The sequence below is a fragment of the Gasterosteus aculeatus genome, chromosome Y, assembly GCF_964276395.1.
Source record: "Gasterosteus aculeatus chromosome Y, fGasAcu3.hap1.1, whole genome shotgun sequence".
Taxonomy (NCBI): domain Eukaryota; kingdom Metazoa; phylum Chordata; class Actinopteri; order Perciformes; family Gasterosteidae; genus Gasterosteus; species Gasterosteus aculeatus.
Window position 1 is genome coordinate 13,967,488 of NC_135709.1, and position 22,465 is coordinate 13,989,952.

Below are 22,465 nucleotides of genomic sequence, written 5' to 3' on the forward strand. Positions count from 1 at the left end.
TCGTTTGCATGTATCTGTTGTAGCTGTGAGAATAAAAGTATGATCAGTAACGCGAACAGGAGTACATATTCCGCTCCACTGAGGGGGGAGAGACACGCGGAGGGTGGTGCCACACAGCCACCATCCCTCGGTCACTGGATAAGTACCGTTCTTCCCAGGGAGGAAAGTGAAATGGAAAACAGAACAATTAACATTGGGCGGGCAATCTCGTGGATTTATTGGAGTGAAAGTCCAGCCAGAACACGACCATTTTTGGAGATGAATGGGCACTTTTGCGGCCCTTTCTGCAGTGCCCTCAGCTTGGCAAAAGCTCCTGTTGTGGTTTTTGGCGCAGTCGTTTCGGAAAGGTGGGAAATGGTCCTTATTGCAATTTAAATCATTAAACGCATGGTTTCCTGCAATGAGGATCGTGTCACACCTTGCAGGGTCTGTTTTCCCCACTGGATGTGTCCCATCACGAGCATAGCAGAGAGGAAACCGTGTTGGGCTTTCCTGAGCCTGGAGGGCGAATGTAGACGTTTGGTTAGCCGTGTATCGTTTGATATCGTGAGATTGTGCACAGTCCAAATCATCTATCGTTTCCCATGGGGATAACTCATAAATAAACAAAGAATCTTTGTCGCTATCGTTGGATATATACAGGACTATGGGGGGCACATACCACCCACTAACCGAGAGCCCGCAGAAACATCCTTCAGACTTCCCCAGGGGGGCTACGGCTAGCCGTGGTTGATTAGTGCTGATGGGTAGTGGAGAACATACGTAACAGTCGGAAGCATTTTCTTTTGTCGCTACGTGTTGAGCATAGTGCCACCACATATTTGCAGAATATTTGTTCAATGGGTTCATCACATTTTCGAACCGGTTGTCTAGGCGGGTCAGTGCTCGCTTGGTGCGGTTGCGAATGGTCGAGTTAGAGTGAGTTGAGTTGGTGCGTCGGTCAAGTAAGTCGTCTAAATGTTTCTGGTGGAGGACTAAATATGGAATCAACATAAATAAAGTGACACCTGCAAATAAACACATGGTTACACGAGTCCCTCCCAGTCGTCTGAGGGGGTTCCATGAACGCTGTCCTTCCATGATAAGAGAGAACCACTCTTTAGGCAGCGGACTACGGAATCACAAAGAGATGTTTCTGGTGGAGGACTAAATATGGAATCAACACAAATAAAGTGACACCTGCAAATAAACACGTGGTTACACGAGTCCCCCCCAGTCGTCTGAGGGGGTTCCATGAACGCTGTCCTTCCATGATAAGAGAGAACCACTCTTTAGACAGCGGACTACGGAATCACAAAAAGAGGCTGAGATATAATGGAACTGAAGCAAGCAATAATATGAATAAAACTGTCGTGGCAAAAACGACTACTGTGTCTATGTGGAGGGGTCCTGGCCGTGTTCTTCTTCTTGTGTTGGTCCGCAGGTACACGTTGGGATGTGGAGTCTGCCAACCTTCTTTCTTGTGAGGCACCCGCGTTGTAGACAGTCAACACAGATCACAATGCACTGTGTGTCTGTCGGTCAACTGCCCGTCCGTGGTCACTGGATCGGTGGTGTCGGTTGATTGACACTTGTTGTGGAGGTCGCCTGAGCCCACTGCTGGTACTGGATCTGGAACCTTCTTGCAATGGGATGCGTGGACCCAAGTTGCTCTTTCAGCTACCTTGACCGCTGTTTGGGTGACCAGGAGAATCTGGAATGGACCCTGCCACCGTTTAGCTTTCCAACTTTTCCTCCTGAAGTCCTTCACCACCACGAAGTCACCTGGTTGGAGTCGGTGTAGTGGACCCGTTGCTTCTCTTGGAAGTGCAGCTACAACCTGTTTTCTTACATCAGACAAAGTGGAAGACAGTCGAATGCAATAGGTTAACATGTCATTCTCGCACATTGTGGTGGAAGGGAGTGGTGTTCCTGGAGCTTCCACACCTATATGGGGAGGAACTGCGAAAAGGATTTCAAATGGGCTTAGGTTGCTGCGTGTTCGTTTCCTCATCCGCATGTACATCAGAACCAAGGGCAGTGCTTTTGTCCACGGTAGACCTGTGTCTGTGCAACATTTGGCCAGTTTTGTTTTCAATGTTCCATTCTCTCTCTCTACCGCTCCTCCTCCACTAGCTGGATGGTATGCGCATTGTGTTTTTAAGTCAATACCCAGGTATGCACTTAATTCTGTGATTGCTTGGTTGACAAAATGTGAACCATTGTCGCTAGAAATTTTGCTTGGGATTCCCCAGCGGGGAATGATCTCTGAAATCCAGGCTTTAGCCACTGTGGAGGCTGTCTGCTTACTGGAGGGAAACACCTCAACCCATTTGGACCACATGTCTACCATTACAAGACAGTGTTTCTTACCTTCCGATGGGGAGAGTTCCACAAAATCCATCATTACATGTTCAAACGGTCTTGCAGGCGGTGGATGTGCTGCATGATGTGACACCTGTACTGAACGACCTACATTGTGAGTTGCACATGTTATGCATGCTTGGCAGAACCTTTGTGCGTAAGCTGCAAAACCTTTTGTGAACCATGTTGCATCAATGATACTTATTCCCCCTTTTGACACATGGTCTAACCCATGAGTCAATTTCGCATAGTGAGGGAAGAAATGTTTAGGTAAGCATGGATTACCATTCGGACCATACCAGATGCCGTCTATGAATTTGGAGCCTGAGGAGGACCTAAAATGTCTCTCATCTGAAGTAGAGAGGGACTGCACTGCTGCAAGAGAGGAGGGAAGAGAACACATGGCAGGAACTGGGCGTGATGGTTTGGGAAGAGGACGTCTAGCAGCCGCTTTTGCAGCTAAGTCTGCTCGCTCATTCCCCTTTGCGATGTCGCCTGTGCCGGATGTGTGCGCTGCACATTTACAAACGGCAATAGCTGTGGGCAACAAAATGGCATCCAATAGTTCTGCTATCAGAGTGTGGTGTAACACTGGTTTGCCATCCGATTTGAGAAAATTTCTGTGTCTCCACAGCGCGCCGAAATCATGAACCACGCCAAAAGCGTATCTGGAATCAGTGTGAATGGTTGTCGTTTTATCCTTAGCTAGTTTACAAGCTTCTGTTAGCGCGATTAATTCTGCTGCTTGGGCTGAGAGGTGACATGGAAGAGGGCCGGAACACAGAACAGCTGAGTCTGAAACAACAGAGAAACCCACAAGATTAGAACCAGTCAGGGGATCCCGTGAAGCAGATCCGTCAACATACATTACCATGTCACTGTTGAGCAGAGGTGTATCTGCGAGGTCTGGTCGAGGCGTGCACTGAGCTTCCAGCTCAGCCAAACAATTATGCTCCTCTCCATCCTCCGGAGTGGGGAGAAGAGATGCAGGATTGAGGACATTGCAGCGTTTTACTGTAACATTCGGCATGTCTAGGAGACATGTGTGATATCGAAGGTAACGCGCTGCAGATAAATGAGACGACTTCTGTTCGAGAAGAATCAGTGAAACCGAATGTGGAACCAATAATGTTAGCGTAGCATAGCCTACAATGTCACGAGAGGCTGTAAGAGCCTTTTCAGCAGCTGCCACAGCTCGAAGGCACTGTGGTAAGCCTGCTGCTACCGGATCGAGTTTTGCAGAGAAATAAGCTACTGGTCGTAGTTTATCGCCATGGGATTGTAGGAGCACTGATGTCATACATCCAGAACGTTCGTCAACGGTTTGTGTGAACGGTTTGTGAGGATCAGGAAGACCCAAAGTCGGAGGAACTTGTAACGCGCATTTCATGTCCGTGAAAGCTTGAGAGGCTGCAGGGAGCCACTGAATTTTATCATGCGCGCTGAGATTTTTTCCATGTATCAATGCGGACAGAGGTTGCTCGAGTTGGGAGTAATTTGGAATAAATGACCTACAGTAGGAACACATTCCCAAAAATGACATCATCTGTTTCTTGGTTTGTGGTTTTGGAAGTGCTACAATTGAGGCAATGCGTTTTGGTGATAGTGTCTTCCCTTCACCGGAAATGTTATGGCCTAGGAAATGAACGTTTTGTGAAACAAACTGTAGTTTGGATAGGCTGGCCTTGTGTCCTTCTGCTGCTAAGTGTTGAAGCAATTTGAGTGTGTCCTGTTCACACTGCTTTTGTGTTGGAGCTGCAATTAAACAGTCATCAACATACTGCAAAAGAGCTGTTCCTGGAGACAAAGTGAGGCTCTCCAAACTTTCCCTGAGTGCCTCTTTGTAGATCGTAGGTGATTCTGTGTAGCCCTGACACAAGCGTGTGAAAGTGTAAGGCTTGCCATTGAAATTAAACGCAAACCAAAACTGACTGTCAATGTCCACAGGGACACTGAAAAAAGCATTTGAGAGGTCAACCACGGAAAACCATCGAGCATCAGGTGGAACCTGTGCCATAATGGTGTAAGGGTTGGGAACATTTGGGGCTCGTGCGTGGACGGCTGCATTAACTGCTTTTAGGTCCTGCACGAAGCGCCACTCAGTTGGTTTGCCTGCATCTCTGATCTTTTTAACTGGAAAAATAGGTGTTCTTACCGGCGAGTCAGGACATGGAACAATGACTCCGGCCTTTAAGAGGGAGTTGAACACCGGGGTTATACCGTCAATGGCCTCTTGGCGCAGTGGGTATTGATGTTTGTTGGGACGGAAGTCTGATCGAGGAGTGATGACCACAGGTTGACATTTTTTGATGAGTCCCACGTCATATTTATGCGCTGCCCACAAGGTGTCTGGGACAGAACTGAGGGCAGGAGAAATAGAGGAGACATTAGTCAAAAATGTATCAGTGTGTGTGTCAGAAAATATGTTATTCTCATCCATGACATAAACAGATCTGAGAGCAGGTGTGCAAAATGCGAATGGCTGTTTAAAGAAGCCTGTCGACGGAGAGCGCATCACAAGTGGATCTGGTGTAGCCTCCCAATCTGTCAATGCCTCGCACGCTGCGACAAAAGGTCCCAAATCTCTCCATTGGTCTGTTGCTGCTTTAGACAAGGAGATGTGTGGGAAAGAAGAGTCCACATTAAAGAGGTGCTGCTGAGAGGGGGTGAGAGAAACGGAAACAGCACATTTAAGTGTGGACCAAAACAATGTCATACATGCAATTTGATCATTCAGATCCTGTAGAAATAATGCATCATATTGCTTATCTGGCCCATGTGACACATGAGCTGTGCAGTGGAGATATGAAGCCTCCATGCACTCTGCCTCAGGCTGGACGCGTGATGCTGCCAGGTGGGACAGTTCTGATTGTGAGTCAACCGGAAGCCACCACTGGTACACAAACATTGGTTCACTCATAACTGTCTTTGCCATCTGGTCAATGTCTCTGCATCTCACCACTTGCAACCCTGTAGGAGTGGAGATGAGGCTAAGGCCGAAAGAACACATGAGGTCTCTGCCCATTAGATTAATGGGACAGCAAGAGGACAGCAAAAAGGAATGTTTTACTGTGATGTCTGGTTCAGGGTCAGTTGAGTCAGTGTGTGTACTGGTCATAGGTGCCGTAAATCTCTCTACAATAGTCATCCCTGAAGCTCCTTGTGAGAAAACTTGTTTTCCACTAAGTTTCTGACCTGGAAAATAGTTCTGTTGTATTACAGAATGTGTAGCCCCCGAATCAACCAAAAATGATAAAAGTTTCCCTTCAATTTGCACCATAGTGGTGGGCATATTTTCAAATGATTTTCCTGAAAACTTTGCGTATGTGTGTTTAAGTGAAAGCTTTTGTTGTGTTCTCAATTGCTCTATGTCCATGAGAGCTTGTTGTTGCTCTGGTGTGTGAGTGTGAGTGTGAGTGTGCGTGCAGGGAGTTAGTGCAGAAAGCGTTTCTTCATTGCAGGCTGCGGTGTGTGTGTGTTTTACTTCCCTTATCATGTGAGGCCTCAGCATGGTTGCCGTCTCCCCCTCACATGCAGCCTCCTCCCCCTCCGCCTCACGTCAATCGGAATGTGCGTTGCCACCCCTTCCTCGTCTGGCCAGTCCACGCCCCCATCCTCTACGAGGTGCATTTTGTGGACATTCTCTGTGCCAATGTCCTTGTTCGCCACAGCGGAAACACGTATCATTGTCATTGGGTGGAGACAGCTGTGATCCCTCCTGGTTCCAGGAGGAGCGTCCCCTCGTCATATCCCGACCACGCCCCCTGAATCCGCCCCGTTGGTGGGGATCCCGTGGGCGGTCGTTTCTGGCAAGTTGAGTGACAGCTTGGAGCATAGTCAGTTGGGCGAGTTCGATCTGACGTGACCGCCTTTTACCCTCGTGGTCAGTTCTCTCTATGTCCATGGATTGCGCATGCGCAGCATGTTTCTTTACATCCGCGAGTCGCGAGTCTTCCATTCCAGCAACAGAGCGCTGCACATTCATTTTTATGTCGGGTAATAGTCCATTCATGAAAGCATTCTTCAGGTGTGATTCCCACGTCCCCAGAGCGTCTCCTAACACGGCGGGTTGTGGAATGCCACTGTTAAGATTAAACACTGTGAGAAGTCTTTGGTAGTAATCATGGACGGACTCACCCGCTGCCTGCTTGGTATTGTTGATGGGAGTCATATCCACTTTGTCAGGGAACAATGTCTTTATGCCGTCGCTCAAAGCCGTGAGTGCGTCTCTGTACGGCTTATTTCGATTTGTACTCCATTCAACGTCGGCCGCACTGGTGTCTCCTGCAACCAGCTGGTTGAGCTTTTGGTAGTGAGTCGGACCCACGTGACTCATTAGAACACGTCGAATTTCAGCAAAGTTGGGCAGGAATTGCTTACAGAAGTCCATGAATGCTTCAGCAAACAGTCTTCCCGAGTGCTGTATCGGCGGGAGATGAGCCATTGCAGCTCTAATGTCCGTATCAGTCCAAGGCCGGAAAACAAGTATGGGACCTGAGTGTCCTGGTACTTGAATCATTGGGGTTTGGAGCACAGATTTTGCATCCGGGGGAACTCCCTCTGGGTCGAAAGAGGGGGAAAAACATCTGATGTAGATGGTTGCTCTGCAATCAGTTTGTTGATGGCAGAAGTGTCCCCTCCGGTTGCTCCTGGAGAGCGAGATCGAGTGAGGAGAGCAGCCTGTCTCTTTTCCTCCTCTTCGCCAAGGAGTCGTTCCTGTGCTGCTTTCACTGCCGCTTCCTTTTCCTCCCTCTGCCGGGTGTAGTGAACTTTTTGAGCTTGTGACCATGAAGACGAAGGTTGCTGGTTCGCAGATGAAGCAGGGTGCGGTGGTGGGCATGTGTTGAGGAGAGGGCCGCCAGCCCCTGTGAGACTCGGATACAAGGGAGAAGAAGCACATCGGTCATTTTGTTCAATAACATTTGGATCTGGTTTTTCAACCAATGTGGTTTTTGCGCATGTCAATTCTTTAGCCATTTGTTTCCTTTCTCTACATTCACATTCATCCTCCCACCATTTTAACCATTTACTTTGTTTCTCAATGTTCTCCAAGTCTTTGCCTTTTATCACCCTCTGAGTTTTTATACCCTTCTCTTTTCCCTCTAAGCCTGTTTGTAACATGTTCAGTTTTATTCTACCTAAAGAACCATTTGCAGGGAACCCAAAATCTTTTGACCACTCGGGCAAAAACTCTAGAGATTGATCTCCATATTTCCTTCTCATCAGATCCACAATGGGTCCCTCCGGAGAACCCATTTCCTTTTTACCTTTACCGTGTACACCACCCTGCTTTCAGGCGTGGTGAAGTATACTTTTTATTACTTAAAATATAGTCGTCACTATAAGTCTTGATTTTCTTTTACGTAGGAAAAATACAAGTTAAAACCCAACCAGAACTATTAGTTAATAAATATAGGTCAAGGGCGCAAATATCTGTTTTCAGATTACTGTCCGAAAACCCCGATATTGTTCCTGTCTTCCTGTTAGGTCAAGGGCTGAGATTTTGCGATTTCAGTGAACTCTCAAAATCCCTCCTATCTTTCCCTTCGGTCAAGGGTCACAATTGTCAATTGCCCCTGTCTTCCCCTTTGGTCAAGGGTCACAATTATGCGTTTTCAGAGTGTTAGTCTGAATACAATCGTAATACGCAAATTGCCCCTGTCTTCCCCTTTTAGGTCAAGGGTCACAATAATGCGACGCAAATTGCCCCTGTCTTCCCCCTTGGTCAAGGGTCACAATTATGCGATTTTCAGATAGTTAATCTGAATACAATCGTAAATGCGCACATTGCTCCCTGTCTTCCTCAGTAAAAAGTTGGATGCTTATGAACCGGAAATACTGTACAATTACTCTTATAATTTTATACACATTTTTCAAATAACCGGATAAAAAGACAAGTTATCATCATTAGAAGCCCAATCAAATAACCGAAATTTGGATTTTCTAAGAAGAGAGAGAAAAAATAATTTAAAAAATCCCAAAGTACTAAATACCCGTCTTTGTAACCTGTTATCACCCGTTATAATTCAGAAAACCCCGTTTGAAAATCAGAATATCAACTTCTTACCCGATTCGTGTGAAAATCTTCCTCATCGGATCGTGTTGAAGCCAATCAGGTCTCTTTTGGTCGCCGATCCCCTCTCTCTGAGTGTGATGAGGTATAGGGCAGAATCACATTTTGGTGGATCCTGAAGGGGCCCCTTCCCGGACGTCCTCGGAGTCCCGACGGAGCTTCAAACGATCCCACTTCTGACACCAAATTGTGGTGTCAATCGGTCTTATGATGCGCTGAGGAGGCCGGGGACAGGGATGCCGCCGCGTCGTTAGCCTCGCCGTGGAAACACATAGACACGCGCCGATGCCACACATTAAGGATCAAGAAGTGGAACTGAGTGTATAGTGTGTGCAGCAGGCCTCAGAAGCCCTTTTACTCCAAAGGAAACAAAGGAAAAGATTAAAAACCAGAGCTTGCGTAGACGTCATTTTTGACCCATAATTACTCTCGCCCTTTCCGCCCGACACCACAGCTTCTATTAAATCATGTCGTTTCAATAATCAATTGTTTGAATGCACGTTAACTTGGTTTTGATAGATGTCGCTGAAAGAGAAATAGCTGCATCTTTCAGACCCTAAAATTGAGAATAAGCCACATGAATAACCGAGCGCTCGTAGTTGCAAATGAGTCACTCGGCCATTTGCCACCTTTTTTATGTGGATGTCCAAATCATGCTGATGATAAATGTAATCCACTCGAGAAATAATTGAAGCGGTCGCCCGCTCATAGAAGCAGGAGGATGCATTGCGCGTGGCGATTACCAAGCTCTCTTTTTTTTAGTAAATAGATCGAGGTAAATAGAAAAATACAACCGTACACATTCTAAATGACTTATCTGAATCGAGACTTGCCTGATAGCGTTGTTAACTTGTTCTAAAACACACATCCCACTGAAACTAAGACTTACCTGAAGGGCTGGTGAGTCATATTGTGATAAAATGATATATTAAACTAGAAAATGCATTTCCTGCTGAAAATGCGTGGGAATGCAAAAAGCTGAAAGCTGAAATTAACTTCAGAAAATTGCTGAAAATACAGAAAGTTGAAGGGAATTTTGATACATTTGCTGAAATTACAGATATTAGAAAAGCTGAAATTAATTTGAAATTGCTGAGAATACAGAAATGGGAGAAGCGGAAAGGAATTTCCATAGATTTGCTGAAAATAAAGAATAAAACAACTATAGAAGAAAGAATATCAAAATATTGATGACAATACCAGAAAAGCTGAAATAAACTTCAATAGATTTGCTGAAAATACACAGTTTAGAAAAGCTTAAATAAATTACAAGAAATTGGTGGAAATACAGAAATGGAAGAATCTGAAATGGACTAAAAATATTGGAACAAAAAATACTAAAGAAATTTATAAATGTAAATATTGCTGAAAATTCAGAAATGACAAAAGCTGAGTTGAGTCTTAAAACATTTATTTTTTGTAGTAATATTAGTAGTGATTGTAATTTTGGCAGTAATAATATTAGCATTAGAATAACTAGTAGTATCAATAGCAGTTAGAAAAACTAGAACTAATAGTGTTAGTAGTACTACTAGTTTTATCATCTGTAGTACTAAACTGTTAGACATTGTAGTATTTGTAGTAAAATCAGTAGTAGTTGTGGTATTAATAGCAGTATAAATACTGGTAGTATGTTTTCTTATAGTAGTAAGAGTAGTACTATCAGTTGCTGGGTCACTGCTACTGGTAGAAATAGTATTTTTAGTACAACTACTATTAGTATTAGCAGTAGTAAGAGTCATTTAGTATTAATACCAGTTGAATACTAGTAGTAGTAGTAGTAATGGTAGTAGCAGTATTAGTTGAAGTAGCACTACTAGTTGTACTAGTGATGTTAGTAGTTGTGGGGGGTGGGGGGGCAGAATGTTTGTCGATAGACCTCATGACAAACACTACAGTAAAATTCCCTCCATGGGGGTTATATTTTAAAATGTTGGCATTGGGGAAGGTAGAAGGAGAGAGCACACTAGAGAGAGTAAATGTGAAAGAGAGGGAGGGAGGAAGAGAGAGAAAGGGAGAGAAAGTGAGGAAGGGAGAGGGGGAGGAATGGAGAAAGAGAGGGTGAGGAAGGGTGGAATGGTGAGAAAAGGAGAGGGGGGGATGGCAGGAGAGAAGAAGAAAGAAAGAGGAGGAGGAAGAAAGAGGGGAAGAATGGAAAGAGGAGGATAAAAAGAGGGTAAGGAAGGGAGAAGAGGGAAAGAGGGAGGGAGGAAGGGAGAGAGAGGGGAGAAAGAAAGCGGAGGAGGAAGAAAGAGGGGAAGAATAAAAAAGAGGAGAACGAAAGAGAGGAGGAGGAAGGTAGAGAGAGGGGGAGTAAGAAAGCGGAGGAGAAAGAAAGAGGGGAGGAATAGAAGAGAGGAGGAGGAAGGGAGAAAGAAAGATAGGGGAAGGGAGGGGGAGGAATGGAAAGAGAGGGTGAGGAAGGGTGGTGAGAAAAGGGGGAGAATGGAAGGAGAAGAGAAGAAAGAAAGATGAGAAAGAAAGAGGGGAGGAGGAAGGAAGAGAAAGAGGGGGAGAAAGAAAGAGGCTGAGGAAGGGAGGAGGAAGAGAGGGAGGAATGGAAAGAGAGGGGAGGAAGGGAGAGGGGGGAAAGAGAGGGAGGGAGGGAGAAAGAAAGAGGGGATGAATGGAAAAAGAGGAGGAAGGGAGAAAGGGGAGATAGAAAGAGGGGAAAGGAGGAGGAGGAAGGGTGGAATAGTGAGGAAGGGAGAGGCTGAGGAAGGGAGGAGGAAGAGAGGGAGGAATGGAAAGAGAGGGGAGGAAGGGAGAGGGGGGAAAGAGAGGGAGGGAGGGAGAAAGAAAGAGGGGAGGAATGGAAAAAGAGGAGGAAAGGAGAAAGGGGAGATAGAAAGAGGGGAAAGGAGGAGGAGGAAGGGTGGAATAGTGAGGAAGGGAGAGGGGGAAGAATGGAAAGAGTGGAGGAGAAAGAAAGAGAAGGAGGAACAAAGAGGGGAGGATTAGAAAAGAGAGGAGGAGGAAAGGAGAGAGAGAGGGAGAACGAGGGGGGGAAAGCATATCTGCGTCATGTGACTCCACTAATCAACTATTATGGATCAGCTGTGTGACACAAAACTATAACAGCTATCTAAAAAATACGACGTTTTTACGAGACCCAAGACTCTACCGAACGCATGGATGCGTTTTTTATGTCTGTCCGGTAATAAATACGGCTCCTGTCGCAGTTTACAAAACGTGTGCCTTCTGGATTTTTTGAGAAATATGTCAGCAGATTTGAATTGGAGCCTATGGGGCTTTTGGCAGAGGTTGTGTCACTCTAACACTCCTTAAGCCAAAACTAAAGAAATCTGGGATTCCATGAACACATTAATCCAATCAGCACAACCATTCCCTCATTAATCTGAAGAAATGAAGCCTCACGAGTGTATATTTTGGCTGCAAGGACAGAAGTTCCATATTTTTTTAACCAGATTCTGGCGCTGCCCCACACTCTTAAGATCTCCGGGTCCCCCTCTAGCAGATGCAATACACACTTATGTAAAAGTCAGAAACGGAGCGAAGAACTAGTGAAACATAATCAGTGATTATGAAAAAAGTAGAAAAGATATCAACAAGCAGTTTTTTTTCATAAAATAGTTGAGAATTGTGTGAACATTTGAAAGTTTAAATGGTGTCTGTAGCTGAAAGATTTGCGAAGCTGAAAATCTGAAAGTTGAAGAAGTTTAAGAGGATTTGGAAAACAAACTCCATTTGAAAACCATGTTAAAATAATAATAATAATTAATGATTTTTGATTTATATAAATTCAAGCTTAAGGGGTTGAAAGCTGAAACGCCATAGCCCGGAAGCCGGAAAAAAGCTGAATATTTTAATATTTGAACGGTTTTAATAGCTGAAAGTGTGAAGGAGTTGAAAGGTGCCACGGAAGAAATAGAATAATAATAATAATATAAAATAAGTTGAATAAAGAACAATACTTGGAATGCTTAATGCATTCCAACAATAATAATATGAATAAGTTGAATAAAGATTCGAAGAACAATACTTGGAATGCTTAATGCATTCCAACAATATAGAATAGAAGAAAAATACTTGGAATGCTTAATGCATTACAACAATAACGAATAGAAGAACAATACTTGGAATCCTTAATGCATCCCAACAATAAGGTGAAATAAAGATTCGAAGAACAATACTTGGAATGCTTAATGCATTCCAACAATAAAGATTCGAAGAACAATACTTGGAATGCTTAATACATTCCAACAAATATCTAAATACATGCTTACGTTGTTTAGATTGATGATGACAAATGTCTCAGAAAATCTTAGCACTTTATCTGATTTCCCACTAAAATAAAACGATTATTAGTGTTTTACATACAGTAGATGAAGTATTTATTTCACACAAAAATCGGCTTCACCCCAACTTTATTTCATAGACTTTATTTATAATTATGTTTAATTCGTAGAAACGCTGCTGTGCTGTGATCCAAATCATTATTGATTATCCAGCAGAAGCGTTTGAGTGGCGCTGTGGCCCAGATCTACCGGAGCTAAAGAACCACTCTGAAGTTCTTCCCCAAACGCTCATCGAATTATCCCGCTGGATGCTGGAAGATAAACAGACTTTGTAGCTGCGTGACACAGAGAACATCAGCATGAACCGACGGTATATTTTTCACACTGTATCCGTCTCTGAGATAGACAGCGATGAGGTTGAACATTTTAAACATTTGGATTGAGCTCCCCGTGTATTTCCTAGTAAATCCTGCTGATGGAGCATTACTTAAAAAAGAAAAAAGATGTTAGTATGTGATCGTGTTCACCCAATGTCAATCTGCAACCATTATTACAGATTTGGGGCATTAAAGTTAACATTGGTCTTTGCATATGCCAGGCGTAGTCACAGATTTCAGTTGTTCTAGCGTGGCTCAGATAGCAGACGTTGTGACAAACTGTGATGGGGTGGGGGGAGTTTAACACTTGGTTTTCACAGTGGGTGATAAACATTGATCTCGTTTAATGACGGCAGATGATGGTCCTCAGAGGACAGGCTGCTCGCTGGATTAGATATCCAAATGAGGACTTTATCCCCATCCTCCCCTTCTCTTCACCCATTACCAATAAGCCAGGTCACATGCTGAATTACTGCACATGTGTGTGTGTGTGTGTGTGTGTGTGTGTGTGTGTGTGTGTGTGTGTGTGTGTGTGCAACACAGACAATGCTCAATTTGATTTCTTCTTTGTTCATTACCATTAGAGCAGGGGTGTCAAACTCAATTGCACAGGGGGCCAAAATTCAAAACACACTTCAGGTCGCGGGCCGAACAGAATAAACATTTATTGAACACACTAAAACTAAATGTTTCTTTTAACATAAATATAAATACAAACAGACAGGAATGTTATACTGCAATAAATAAACTTAAACTTCAAATAACTTAAAATATCTTGCTCTCCATAAAAATATATCCAGTCAAAATTATACAAGTTAAAAATATGAACATGCTGCAAAAAAACGCCTGAAAAAATAAATAAAAATTGTGACAGTGCTTGTGCTTTAAGTAAACATTAAAATAACGAATCAAAACATTTGAGTTTCTTGCTTTTGTCATTTTATATAAAAAAAAAGCCCTTAGATTTTAAATATCACAAATGATTTTACTCTCCATAAAAATATCTCCTGTCAAAATTATACAAGTTAGAAATATGAAGATACTGCAAAACAAAATAGAACCTGGAAACCGTCGTGGCGCAGGGGTTGGAGAAGATGTGCTGGGAAGAAATAGTCTGTTGGTTCGATTCGAGGCTGCCCCATGTTCCATGTCGAAGTGTCCCTGAGCAAGACTCCTAACCCCTAATTGCTTCCCAGTCAAAAGTGTGAAAAAGCCATGGGCATAAAGTGTAATGTAAGTCGCTTTGGATAAAAGCGTCTGCTAAATGACCTGTAATGTAAAAACATTCAGTTTTCTTTGCTCTTATGCCATTTTATCAGAGCTGGATGCTTGGCATCTTTTTTTGGCAACAAGTTGGTTTATGTTTTTCGTGAGGTCCTGTGTTGTGGAGACTCTCAGGATGGACTGAAGGTGCTCATCAGTGAGACGACTCCTGTGTGCGGTATTGTTTTCATCACTGAGAACAGCTTCTCACTCAGATATGTGCTACCAAACACGCACAAGGTTCGAGCCGCATGTAGACGGAGCTGGGACATTGCTGCGGGAATGGAGTGATTAAACAGTGTCGTACTTTGTCTTTAGTGTCCCATCACACTGCAGCTCAATCAGCTCCATCTGAATCTGCACAGGTGCAGTTTCCGCGTCGACAGCAAATGGGTTGCGAAACAACTCAAAATTATTTTTTTGTTCCTCAAAATCACCAAAGCGCCGTGCGAACTCCGCGCGCAGGGCGCTCAGTTTATCAGCAAAGTGCGTATTTGGGAACACCGTTGTGCCGCATTACTTGGCAACAGGGAAAGTGGGGCAAGTTGCACTGGTGCATGTGTGTCTCCCATAAAATCAGCTTCACTGGAAATGCCTTCACTGCGTCATACAGGTCAGTGATCATGCGGTCACGTCCCTGGAGCTGGAGGTTTACGGCATTGAGACGTGCGGTTATGTCAGCCAGAAACGCCACCAAAAGCGCTCGGCAAGGGAGCTGAAGCGCTGCATTATGGGATCTGTAGTTTATTTGGTTATCAGCGCTTCATATCGTCGGGCCATTAGTAACAATAATATAAAATGATCTCGCGGGCCAGATATAATTGCATGCCGGGCCGGATATGGCCCGCGGGCCTTGAGTTTGACATATATGCATTAGAGGAACACTGTCAGATTCTGCTTCTCCATAACAATCAACTGTAGAAATACATTCGTAGTAATCAGAAGGTCAGTGTAACCCATTATTGCACCTTTTTGTACAATTAGAGTCAGTGGAAGGGTGTTCCCACAATGCCTCTCTCCCGGCCGCGCTGAACAAACAACCGACCCGGCTTCTGGTTTCAGCGACAGACTAATGCTGTCTCACACGTACGCCGTTTTCTTGCTTTTCCCATTAAATGTGTGTGCCTCCCTCTGTTGCTTCTGCCTCGCCCGGGTATCGAGGACGGAAAGAGAGATGGGGAAGCGGCATTTAGAGAATAGTAGAGACGGAGGCAGAAAAAGTAGACGGAGGGATGGAGCAGTCCGGGCTGACTCTGATTGAGCCGGGTGGTGTGGTTTATATCCTTTAAAGATAAGGCAACACCGCTCAGCAGCTTCCTCCCCTCCCCCCTTTAGCTCGAACTGGCACACCATAAAAGCCCTAACTATAATGCATTTTAAAATCCTATAATGAGCAGAGAGCTAAAATAATTTCACACTCCAGTGAAGAAGATGGTCCTCTACCAGATTTTTTCGGGGTCTGGCTGACACTGCCGGGGCTTTTGTCATTAAACGTGACTCTAGGTGCTGTGTCGAAATGATACTTACTCTTTACGTCCTCACTTGCCACTTAACCCCAGTGCGACTTTGAGCTGGTGTGCATACAAGCACCTCGCGCATCTGCTTTCACCCGGAAAATCCCCCCACGCAAACATTTCTGTTACACGTCAGTAAACATTCAAACACGACTGTCTGCCACGCTGACATCACGCACGTGCAAAGAAATGCGAAAGCCCATGCGCACAAATGCGTAAACAAATGTCAATACTGTGACAACAAACAGCACACAGATGCACACAAAAGGTGCACGGGAGTAGTGATAAAACATACACACCACATACACTGAGGCGCAGAGCGAAGCGGGTGAGGCCATCTATGTCTGTATACTTTGCATCGCCGTCGCACGTCCGTGTCTTTTTTTGGCGCGGTTGGTGGGTGGAAAGGTGGGTAAGTGCGCCGCACTGTGTGCGTGAGTGCATATTATTTCTACAACAGGGCCTGTTTGGATACATTGTTCTGTCCCAGATTTGAGAATCGAGAGCGTACTTTACAGACATTTCTAATTACGTAGGGTGTTAGCAGATAGTTGTGAGGATACAATGCTTGACTACTAATGTAGTGTTTATGTAAATGAGACCTAATACCTTACCTACAGTGTCACTCGAGAAGGGGGGGGGATTAGTGCGCATTGTTGTATAGAGGCAGATAAGGACATCAATGTCGATGTGCATCTAGAGCAGACATGCTGGAGGCCAGGGGAATGCTTAGCACGAAGGTAGCTTAGCAGAAAAGGTGTGGAAAACGTTAGCCTGGCTATTGATACTTTGGCCTACTGTGGGAAATATTAAGCCTTTATTCTGTCCACCTAAGGTATTAAGGGAAAAAAAGCTCTCACAACCTACCGGCTCATAGGTGAAAAAGTAATTGCAAGAAAATATCCTGATGATCCTCAAGTCTTTTTGGCAAATATTCTGTGGGCTGACGAGACAAAAGCAAGCGTAAAACTAACACAGTGTTTCATAAAAAACATTTTGTACCGCCATTTAAACGTGTTGGTGCTGGTTGGATGGTCCGGGGCTGCAGCTTCAGCACCACATGCCATAATTGATGGAACCATGAGTCGTCCGGCCATCAGTTTGTGACCTCAATCTCAAGAGCACTTGGGTTCTGCAGCAGGACAATAATCCAACCACCCCAGCAGGTCCACCTCTGCATATCTCAGAAGCTAAGAAGCTGGATGATGGTTCTGGAGCGGCCCAGTCAAAGACTTAAATGTAATTGAGATGCCGTGACAAGCCGCTCACGCTTGAAAATCTTCCAACGTGGCCAAAATAAAACAAATTCCCTCCACAGCGATGTGAAAGACTCGTGGCCGGTTACAACAAACGCTTGCAGTTGTTTGGGGGAGCACAACCAGTTATTAGGGCGGATATGGGGATTAAGGAGATGACAAGAGTAGACCCCCCTACTGTTTGCACCGTGAGTGTGAAAGCAAAGGAAGGAATGTTGGTTCGCATCAACAGATCTTTGTGTGGTGTGAAAGTTTGAAGAGGGTTTGAAAATGAGGACGCCCTGCAGACATGCAGCTCCACGCAGAAGTGTTTGTAAAGGAAATGCATTGTCATTGTAATCTTTCAATTTGTCGCATAACGATTGTAACAAAACGGCAAAAAAGATCCACCCGAGAATGGCTCACTTTCCTTTTTAAGAGCGAAGGCATTTTGATGTGGTGGAAACTTGTCAACAGCTGTTGAAAAACCCTGAAAACATCGGAAACATTGGCAAGAGTTTGCACAAATCCAAGACAGATACTATTGAAAAACACATGCACTGCACTTGCAGTTGCATTCCATTCTATACGTCCAGATAACAGACCATCTCCACTCTTTAAATACTAACAGAGCAACAACTGTAACAATAGTCTATAGATGCATCCCAGTGGAAGTGTAATTGGTAACTGGTAAACATGAGATTTTTAGATTTGATTCTTTTGCGTTAGGGAATTTTCATACTGGTCAAATGTTGCCTATATTTCTGAAGGTTTCTCAACGCAAATTCACAAAGCTTACATTTATGCACCAATAGGCTGATTTTCTGGTGAAAAGGGTCTAATTAACGCAAACATGATGCCACTACAATTCCTCATGTCTGGCTTTTCAGCCTTCAACTAATGCAACATTATTTGTTCAGCCCTCCAGGGATGTGGGTTTGTACATAAAGTATTTATAAGACAGACACTGTTTCGTGACCACAAAATACAGTCTTCATACTATATTAATTTATCCGAGGTTTCTTGGCTAAAACACATAGCGGTTTCAAGACAATGGAAGGAAGAAGGCCTGTTTTTAGAACAGACATGACATTTTCATTATCTCCGTTTGGCAAAAAGTATTTTTAGGACAAGAATTGCAATCTTAACCCCTTTTGCAGAGCAGTCATCTGAGAGATCAAGAGCATTAATGATGGCTTCGTGTCATTAAGGTGAACTAAATTCATTGAAGGCATTAACCTTTACATGCAAACCATACATATTTACATGTATGTCACATTTATGAGAAAATACTGTAAATCCGCCATTTATTTACAGCAGTTCATCACAGTGTATGAAACCACACTTTGTGGATCTTACTAGCTCGTAGACACAAAGTCCTCCTTGGCTCCATATCGCGCCAAAATGTAAGGCCTGCGTGCACCATTCGGGGGCCGAATCAAATGCCAGGGATTTGATTTAAATCGCTCTTATAACTGTACACCGTTATATTAAGATATTCAGTTTCACTGTGAAATACCTCACAGTGCAGAGGGTGAAGCCTTTCAACTTCTGTTGCACTGGTACTTTAAGACTCATAAGATATATCTTTATATCGGGTTTATTTGAGCATTCAGTCAATAGTTGACACATATATACAGATATACAGAACCTCGGGAGTCAGGGAGTGAGATTACGCGCACTACATTTGGTATCGGATAACGTTGTGTCAACAAAGCATTGGCCTTACACCACAGGGATAGCTTGAGTTTACTGAACAAACACTGCAGGCTTTTAACTGAGAGTTAAAATGCATGTCCTGTCTGAGACAGGCTGTGTGTGTGTGTGTGTGTGTGTGTGTGTGTGTGTGTGTGTGTGTGTGTGTGTGTGTGTGTGTGCGTCTGGCGGTCTTTGGGGAGTTTACACCTCGGATGGAGGATGCCACAGAGTATAATTCATACAGGCTCTTCATGGAGAATTCTATAACGTGCAACTGCTTATTGTTGTTGTCTTTGTCTCTCAGGAGAGCAGCACACATTAAGAAGAAATGTGGCGCTGAGTTGTTCTTTCGTATCAAAGAAATATACACCTGTTTGCAGCAGTAATGGGAATCAGTCATTAACCAACAGTTAGTTTTTTTGGGCTTTATCGTCCTTCCTCTAATACCATCTGCATGCCTTCAAATTCTATTTGAAGAATGATTTGTTCTTTATTAGGTGGTGTATGATGTGTTTTGACTTTGTCCTCGGGCAGCGTACTGCAATATAAAGGCGGTGGTTCGTGGTTATGTGTGTAATCACGTTAAACTATTTGACAGTATTTTCATTAATTAATCTCCGTGTTGAGATCCGTCGAGGGGCAATAGATAAGAATGTGTGTTACTGTGCGTAAACAATTAGATGGTAAACGTCTCACTGATGGGAAGGTAGGTTTCAGAATGGCAAATATTTAACTTTATAGATATCTGCAAGTTATTTGAGCAAGTTCATAGACCGTGGGGATGAGTCGTATGCCGTAGTTGCATATTTCCGCTTATCACATTTCCTTTCCCCGAAGGCCATATTCAGTTCCAGCATATCTACGTTGAACACTTGCTCCTCTCTAAATCCGCCTCTTTTACGCACGTGAATAGAAGTGAATGGGCACATTTCTTTCTGCTAAAGGCAAACAAAACGGATTGAATTACTTTTGTAATTTTCTTTGGGGGCGGCTGAAACACAGTGGAGAAAAAACCAGCCCACCGGAAAAAGGCTTTTGGGGACACGCCGAAATCTGCCTATGGTTGGAGATATGCTGAACGTCTTCAGTGGAAGAAGAAGAACGTTTCATCACTATTAATAGTTTGGGGCGTACAGGTATCGCAGCGCATTAGATTGGTGAGTCACGCAATAGTCCGTACATGCTTCCATCTGATTCTATCTCACTGCTGTGGAAGTGAACAGTTGAGAGTTAATGGCTTCTGTGAGGCAGTCCGGGATCATATTGTGTTGGGAGTGAATGGAACATTTTCTCATTAAAGTCACAAATATTTCTCCCACAAAAAGGGTTCTTCTAATGGGGCACTGGTGGCTACTTAGAATGTTGCACGTCTGACAATCCTACAACATTAAAACCACCTGTTTCAAGGTGGCTTTATAATATTCTACAACTTGTCGCATTGGAAAAGCTCAACATGTGTTCTCGAAGAAAATAAAAATTAGTATCATTGATTTTATTGGGGTAAGACTATACTGAAATCATACAAAGAAGCTCTGCAACCTCTGGGTATGACCCACTGGTTGACCATTATGGAAGGCGTGGTTTGGTGTATTGGCCCCGACTGTGCTGTATTGTTCTTTTAAAGTCATTTTTCGTTTTCTTCTGTAAATATTTGTATGTTTAAGTCTGTTTGTGTGTGTGTATATGGCTGGCATTTGTGTGCCGCTCTTTCTGAGGAAGGCATGGGGCATGCAGCGTATGTAAAACCAGAATAAAATAATTAAAATAAAATGAATATTAATGTGAAAGACATGAAGCTTTAAAACATGGTGGGAAGGTTTTGGGACCAATAAATGTCAAACCCTGCTGGAAGAAAAGCACCCACCAACATCTGGCTTTTGTCTTTAGTAGAAGTGTTACAGTAACTCAGCTTTTTATTGGCTCCACTTTTTGATCAGAAGTGATGGAACCAGAACAGCTGAATGGACAAGATCAATTTTGCCCCCTTTGGCGATGCTTTCTTTGTGATCTCAGCAACTAATTCTGTTTGTCTCGATAGAAGCAGGGCAACACCGCTATAAACAAGTCAACAAAAAGAGACTGGATAAGTCTCGGATAAAAAAAAGAAACCGCTATTACATTTTCACTTTCTTCCGTGTTCCTAATCCCGTTTTGTATTCAATGTTGTTTGAATATGTTTCTAAAATACAGATACAGGCCACTTTGTCACAGAGAAAAGCTTGTGGAAAACTTGGCTCCGAGGTGAAGGGGCCTGCATGTGTGTTTACGTGCTTAGTGTGTGTGTGTGCGTGTGTGCTGCTCTGAGTTAATAGATTTCTGTCCCCGGTGCTTTTAGCGCGTTGATCTCCTGCTGACGACTTCACACTCTGCTGTAAGCGCAGTGAGGGTGTGGGGGGGTGATGCTTAGAATAGAACCTCCTTAACACTGCAAACACTCGGGTAATGTACCTTATTCAGCTGATTTTCACTTTCCATTCACTCGCTGCTTAGAAAAGCACCACTGACATTCCGTGTCTCGCATGGGCCGTTGCTATTTATGCTTGCATTCGCATTTTGTCTAATTCATCACAGTAATATCTGTATCTTAATTTCCTTCCTCGTTGGACAGAGGGGTCCATAATGAGACCCTCTGATATTAATTCCACTCTTTTTGCTTCAGCTTCTATTATCTCCTCTTGTGGTCCGTTGGGTTGCTTCTGTATTTTTCCCTTCCAAAACACCGGGCGTCTTTTGCTCCACTGCTCGTTGTGCTTCCCTCGTGCTCTCGCCTTCGTCTCCTTCTCTTCCTCTGTAGATATCTGTGTTTCTGTCCTGGTGCTTCTCTTCTTCCCTCTTGTTCTCCCTCTCATCCCTTTCCCACTCGCGCACCGAAGAGTCTCTGCACTGTGGGCACATGTGTGCACAGCAGCACTTGAGACAATTTTTTTTCTTCTTTTTCTGTTGTTTATAGCGGCAAGCCACTTTAAGCGAGCTTTATATAGCAGCCAGGGCTGTAGTGGAGGGTAAACGCACGTAAACGCCGTTTACGCACCTCTGGAATTTTGGAAATAGCGTTTATGCACCTCTAAGTGGCGTTTACGCACCTCGAAGTTCCCTGCGCCTTGTATTCTTCCGTTGGAATAATCCAAAATAAACTTGGTATAATTTTAAAACAGCTAAGACTACGTTTCCTATTGTTGAACATATAAACGCCGTAGTCTGAATCATGTTCATCTGCGCTGTATTACGGTCTGTGAGCATCCAATCAGTGCCTTGCGGCTGCAGCAGCGACACCAATCAGGATCCAGGATGTGTGTAAACACATACCAGTTGTGGATCAGCCTAGTGGTCCCCAACCTTTCTTACCTCACAGACTATGGCGTTATATTTGTGCCACAATCCTGAGCGCGTAATTGTAAATTTTGAGCGCAGAGAACTATGTTGTAGCAAAGAAAAACATCCCGTGCGCGCAGTTTACTGAGGTGCCCTCTCCACAAACTGGTTTTCTGCGCGCAGGCAGCCGTTGCTGCGCTCTCTCTCTCCACCTCTTCACGCTGCTCTCGCTCGACGTTTCACTCACGCGCTCGCTCGACTTGCAGCAGCGTTACATTTGTGCCACAAAACCAACCAATCAGAGAATTAAAGAAGGTCCATTGTGATTGGCTGTTGGTCTCCAATCACAACGCTTCCTAAAGAAGACGAAAAAAAGTGATATTAGAAGTCC

General features: G+C 44.0%; 1 protein-coding gene across 1 annotated transcript in view; it reads left to right on the forward strand.

Annotated features, from left to right (window-relative positions):
* LOC120812477 (neural-cadherin-like) overlaps positions 1-22,465 on the forward strand; it is a 110,398-nt gene that overhangs the window by 12,894 nt on the left and 75,039 nt on the right. The gene's annotated exons all lie outside the window — the stretch shown is intronic.